This window comes from Macadamia integrifolia, chromosome 9 (genome assembly GCF_013358625.1).
Source record: "Macadamia integrifolia cultivar HAES 741 chromosome 9, SCU_Mint_v3, whole genome shotgun sequence".
Lineage (NCBI taxonomy): Eukaryota > Viridiplantae > Streptophyta > Magnoliopsida > Proteales > Proteaceae > Macadamia > Macadamia integrifolia.
In genome coordinates, this window is record NC_056565.1 from 32,365,963 (window position 1) to 32,373,149 (window position 7,187).

Genomic DNA, 7,187 nt, shown 5'->3' on the forward strand with positions numbered 1-7,187 from the left:
CTCCTCTTACCTCGTTGAGGCCACTCACACTGGGTTTTTAGTGCTCTTCACTATTTTCGATGAAAGTTGAATGGTTTTCATTGTAACCACGATATAACTCAATCCATGCAGTTCTAGGGTTAGTATGACCCGCGGGACAATTAGGCCAAAAACGTGAATGCCCGTCACTAACCAGAAAAAAAAAAAAGGATGCACAACACAACTTGCAAAATGAACAACATATTGAGTTCTTTTGTTGAGGATGCACTTGTACATACTGAGTTATTGTCTGTTTTTTTACTAGTGATCATACTAACCCACTTGGGTTTCCATGATTTCTAGGTAGCTAGGTGGCTTAACCCATCAACTTGTAGGTTCTCAAGTACTTAAATATGATTAGTTGGGCCAAATATAAATTCATAATATTGGTTCAAATCTCAAACCAGCTCTGAGGCAATAGTTGTCTCAAAATTTTCTCCTTGTTTTGCCTTTATATGTTTTTTATAAGAAATTGAAAATAGTTTGTTAAAAAGAGCATAAAGATAACTATTATTCTTATCCCTGTTCTGAGCGGTCGGGGACAAAGCAAAGGAATTCTTCATTAGAAGATGATCTACATGCTCAGGAAACCATGACAACACAAAAATGGAAAATTCCCTGCCTATTTCTAAAGGTGGATTTATGAAACACATTTAGTACGTGGCTTTTGATATATGCTAAAAAGTGAAAAATACTACATTGCATTACCTAGTATGTAGGAGAGAAAGGGAGAGAAATATGAGAAAGAGAGAAAATAGAAAAGACAAAGTAGGGAAAATAGGGGTTTTGGCTAATTAAGAAGCAACCGTCCTCTTGGCTTTACTGAGGAAGCTTGACCTCTTTTCGCTCAAGAGAGAAATTGTAGGAACACCTATTTATCCAAGTTTTCTTTCTTACTTCATATTAATCAAATAAGTATATGTACAACGGCAGTTATCACAACTACCCACTTCCCACTTCTATAACCTCTCCCACAATTTTTAATAACTAATTAAACACTTCCCCTGGAAGTAAGCATAAAGTGCCCATTTAGCCAAGTAAGCATAGCTAGTTTGTCTAGGCACGTATCATTCCCTCCCCCTAGAATTGTCCTTGACACAAAGACGACCAGGATCTCATATCTTGATAGTAAAAGTTCCAATCAATGAACCTAGAATGGACAATTCAAGTTGTGTCGATCTAGTTGTAGAGATGGGTATCTCCTTGAAGGAAGTGGTGAATGGTACCTTCCTCTTCTTCTTCTTTTTCTTTGTCTTCTTTGCTTCTTCTTTTTCTTCCTCCCTTGTTGGTTGCTCTGAGTACACAGGTATCATGGTCGTGGGCAGCAATTCAATCTTTTTTAAGATTGCTTCCAATAAATCCAGATTTCTCAATTGAGCATCTAGAATCTTGTTGAAAATATGCTCCATGTGGGATTTGCTTTTGATACCAGATGATACGTATTGGAGAGAGAGGAAGAGAAAATATGACAAAGAGAGAAGATAGCTAGAAGAGATAAAGTAAGGAAAATAGAGGTTTCAGCTAATTAGGAGGCAGCCGCCCTCTTGGATTTACGGTGGAAGCCTGACCTCTTTTTTCTCAAGAGAAAAAAATGTAAGAACCGATTTATCTAAGCCTCTTTTCTTACTTTATATTCATGAGAAAAATACACGTACAATTGTGGTTATTACAACTACTCAATTGTCACTTTTTATAATCTCTCCCACAATTTCTAATAACTTTTTTTTCGCTAAAAATTCATTGTATTAAAAGAAGGGGAAAAATAATATACAAAAACAATAACACATTTGGATTCTGGAAAATTCTACTCCACCTTCGGCATTGCCATCAGCAGAGAAAGAACTCACAACAGAAACCAAATCACAAAAATTGGAAATAAAAAACAGAATACATTAAAAGAAGCGGTATCTAGGCCGGGATTGACCATCCACTTCCAACTCTATAGCAATCAGCGCAGGCCAGGATTGGATAGGAGAAGAAACTTCGAATTTTGCTGCTGTTTTTGCCAAGAAATCAGCCACAGGATTTGCTTCCCGCATACAGTGAGTGATTTTCCAGGTAAGAGAGTTCAAATAGGAGGTTAAACTCATCCACCTCTGAAGACAAACCCAAGGGATTCTTCCCTTAGATATAAGTAAAACTACAGCAACTGAGTCACACTCAATCCACAAATGAGTAATACCCATATCTCTTGCAAATTCCAGCCCAGTAATAACAGCTATCATCTCGGCTTCAAAATTTGTGTGGACACCAAGAAAAGTTCTGAAAGACTGTAATATTTCTGAATTTTCATTCCGAAATACTCCACCCACACCTGCTTTTCCTGGATTTCCCAAAGAGCAACCATCTGAGTTTAGCTTCACCCATCCCCTTTGGGGAGGACACCAAAAAATTTCCATTACCTTTCTTGGTTTGTATCGCACCCTAGAGATCCCCAATCGTTTGGCACACAGTAAGGAGCTAAATGAGAGAGGGGACCCTGTAGCAGCAGTCATCTGGAGGCTGATTTCACTTTTAATCATAGCAAAACAGTGTCTAGATGATTTGGAGACCCCCTCAAAAATTCTTGCATTCCTTTCCTGCCATATGACACTGGGAACCAGAGAGAAATCAGTAATCCACACCTTTTTAAAATGGAGATTCTTTGCTGTTTGTTTCCACCATGCAATAAAAGAAAGCATGTCCATATAAGGTTTCCATTGCACATCGAAGCCTTCACAGAAAGCTCTCCACAAACTACAAGCAAATTCACAGTTATAAAATAAGTGAGACATTGATTCTTCATCTTTACCACACAAACTGCACCGGGAAGCCATTTGCACTCCACGACGAGACACATTTTCATCTGTTGGTAATCTATTTTGAACTAACCGCCAAGCAAAAACAGCTTGTCTTGGTTGGTTAGATGAGTTCCATTTAAGAGAAAACCAACTCACTTTCTGATATTTTTCTCTATTTTCTTCCCAGGTAGATTTAATAGAGAAGATACCTGAAGAGGTCAATCGCCAAAGACATTGGTCGTTCACACCTTGGATGTGAATACGTTTAGCTTTCTCCCAAATTTCAGCAAGTAAAACCGACTCCACATGAGGGAGGTCCCAGGCGGCTTGGCATATGAAATCAGAAACTTTTTCTTTTACATCTGAGAAAAAAACAGGGTCCAAGTTTGTCTTCTCAGCGATAGATTGATTGTCAATCCATCTATCTAACCAAAAATCAATTTTTTCCCCATTTCCCAGAATCCATTGCTCGTTCTTCGCGACGAAACTCCAAACTCTTTTCAAGCCCGGCCATATAGATGAAGACTTATATCCCCTTCGCAGCGACCCATCTTCCTTGATAAAACGTTCCCTGAAGAATCTGCTCAGAAGAGAATCCTCATGTTTGATTTGCCAAGCCAGTTTACATAAACAAACAAAATTCACTTCTCTCATCCTTCTAATTCCCAGACCCCCTTCCTTTTTAGGCTTGCACACCCCTTCCCATTTCATAACAATCTTCTTTGCCACTTCCATATCACCTGACCAAATAAAATTCCTCATCCACCGTTCCACCACCTTAATAGTTTCATCCGGCCACCAGTACACAGAGAAGTTGTGTATGGGAATACCAGAAATAACTGACTTAACCAATTCAATTCTCCCAGCCATAGAAAGAATTTTGCCCTTCCACCCTGCCAACCGACCCTTTATCTTATCCAGAAGAGGAAGCAAATGACTATTCTTCACTCTGCCTTTAAAAATCTCCACCCGCAAATATTTTGTAGGGAGATCAGCCGCGGCAATGCCCAGAAAATCACTAATAAAATGACTTCTATGAGGGGCAATCTTCCCAAAAAATATTTTACTTTTTTCCAAGTTTATTTTCTGCCCTGAAAAAGACTGATACTTGGATAAAAACTCATGAAGATGCTTCACGTACCTAGCTGACCCATTCATAAAGATGAAAATATCATCTGCGAAAAGTAAATGGGAAGGAGTAATTGCTCCTCTGGGGCCTGGGAGAGCTTTCATCTTCCTTTCCAGAATCAAGTTCTTCAGCCCCCTACAAAGAACTTCCTCTGCCAGAATAAAAAGGATTGGGGAAATAGGGTCTCCTTGCCTGAGACCACGCTCCACACCAAAAAAACCCACTGGACCTCCATTTAGCAAAATTGAAATCCTTGTTGAGAGCAGCATCTGGTGAATTTTGTTGATCCAATTGGGAGAGAAACCAAATTTCTTCAAGGTTGCAAAGAGGAATTCCCAAGACAGAGAATCATAGGCTTTCTGCACATCTAGCTTTAAACCCATACCTCCACCTCGAACAGATGAGTGCATCAGGTTTGCCAACTCTGAAGCAAGGCTTATATTTTCTGAAATAATTTTACCCCTCTGGAAGGCACCTTGTTCTTCTGAGATTAATCTTGGGAGAAAGAGAGATAACCTGGAAGCAACAATTTTGGACAAAACTTTGCAGTAAAAATTTCCCATACATATGGGACGAAACTTATCCAAAGAAGAAGCACCATCAGCTTTAGGGATAAGGGTTAGGAAACAATTATTTACCCCCTTAGGAATTTTCCCTACTAAAAAGAAAGAGAAAACAACCCTACAGAAATCATTTTCCACAATATCCCAACAACTTCTGAAAAACTGACCTGGAAAGCCGTCAGGTCCCGGAGAACTGTCCGCATCCAGATCCCATATCACCATCTTTATTTCTTCCCTTGAGGGAACAGCATCCAAGAAAGCATTGTCTTCATTAGAAATGAGAGTCGGAATCTGGTCAAGTAACTCATAGTGTGGTTCTACAGGATTTTCAGAGTGAAAATTCTTGTAAAAATCCACAATATAGTTGGCCAAATCTAATTGATCAGAAATCCAAGAACCATCTTCACGACGTAACATACTAATCTGATTTCTTGATCTTCTAATCTTCACTGAAAGATGGAAAAATTTTGTGTTCCGATCGCCTTCTTTCAACCAACGTAATTTAGCCTTCTCAGACCACAGTTTTTCTTGCATCTTACTAGCATTTAAAAGGGCTGTTTTTGCATCAGCTTCTTCATTAAAGAGGGCATCCGACATTCCTGAAACCTCAATAATATCCTGCACTCTTTTTAGCTCTGAAGTAGCTTTTTTCACTTCCTCATTTAGATTAGGAAATCTTTCTTTTGCCCAAGCTTTTAGCACCCCTTTAACCACCTTCAATTTCTGCGCCAAGATATAAATGGGGCAGCCACCCACCTGTTGGGACCAGGCTTGCTTCACCACCAACTGAAAGCTATCATCTTCCATCCAAAAATTATGAAATCGAAACGGAATGTTGCTAGGCTTTTGGATCACGTTTGAATGGATCAAGATGGGAGTGTGATCAGATGCAGTGCAGCTTATAACTCTCTGAGAAATATTTTTGAATTCATCAATCCATAACTCATTATGAAAGCTTCTATCCAAAACAGCCATGACATTACCCCTTCTACGATTATTTGACCAAGTATACTTTTTACCCTGTGAAGGGGTAGAAATAAGCATACAAGAATCCACCATTGCTTGGAACTCTGCTGCCGATCCAACATTAAAATTCCCCGGGCCTTTTTTCTCATTAGAGAACAGCGTCGCATTAAAATCACCAACAATAAGCAGAGGGAGAGAAGCTGCTGAAACAGCCGCCAATTCCGACCACAAATCTCTGCGCTCAATTTTAAAGCAACTAGCATGAATAAAGGACAAAAGCAGTTTTTTCCCTTGCCAGTCGACCTCAATAGAGAGCTGTTGATCCGACATTGAGACAATGGAAGGGTGACTCAGACCACGTTTCCAAATTATCCACAGGTTAGACAACCTTTCATGGCGGATATTATGGATAAACTCTGTTGAATATCCCAATTTATTAAAAAATAAAACAGGGAATTTACTCACCTGAACCATTGGTTCAGCCAAACACAGAATATTTGGAGAATACTCTGAAATAAGAGATTGTAAAAATCTCTTACCAGCCTCCTTCTTCACACCACGAATATTCCAGAAAAGAACACGCATGATCAACTTGTTGAGTCCGCGATCTTGTCAGATATAGATGTCTGACCTCCTCCTTTTTTCTTCTTCCCCTTTTTTTCTCCCACTGTTTTACCCTGCTCACCCAGCAAAACAGCTCTATCCACTGCCTGAGCTCCCATCACAGCAATCTCCCTTCTACTAATTGTAGAGGTAGGGGCTGGACCAAACCCAGAGGAAGAGATCCGACCACCCCTGCTCGTCAGGCCGCCCCGACTGGATCCCTGAATCAGTCCTGTTCTCTTTGTGCGCGATGACATTCTCACAGGACCCTGCGACACCCTCGCCAAAGAGACTTCCTGCTGAGAAGTATCCACCGTATCATAGACTGGGGAAGATCGGACCTGATACGGTCCACTCTCTTTTGAACCAGAATTCTGGTCTGAATCAGATTCTAAGTCTGATTCAGAACCAGAATCAGACCCCTCCACATCATCACTAGAGTCCTTCTCTGACTCAGCTCTCTCCTGCGCTTATCCCACAGTTTCCAAAATTGGGAGATTTGTATTAGCCGGATTCAAATTAATTTGAATCACACCTTCTTCTATATTTGGAAGTTGAGAAGAGATTTTATTATGAGATTGTCCAGCAGAGCCGTTTCCCTCTTCAATAGGTAACTCCCCTTTATTTTTCAAAATCTGATTTTGGAGAGGCAGATTTGAAAATTTTCTTTCCAAAGAAGATCCAGAGATACCCAACGAGTCACCCCTGTCCGAGTCAACTCCGTCTTCCTCGTATACCGCACCTGGTACCCTTACATTGTCATGAGCACTCTGCTTCTCATCCTCCATCTTTTTGAGTCGACAATTATTTACTTGATGACCCATCCGCTTACAGAAACCACACTTTGCACAATTATCTTCATATATTACTCGCTGACGAAAACCAAAAATCTTAGTAGTACCTGGTTCAAATCTCTCTACCTGAACCTCCTCAACCCGAGTAGCAGCTTCCGAGCTATCAACTTCAACCAGCACTCGGGCAAAATATCCCAAAATTCCTTGTCTAGTATGATTATCCAGGGTAACTGGACGTCCCACCGCCTTTGCAATGGAGAGAAGGACATTATCATGCCAATATTCCAAGGGAAGGTCTGGGAAACGAACCCACACGAGTTTCGTGAAGGAATTT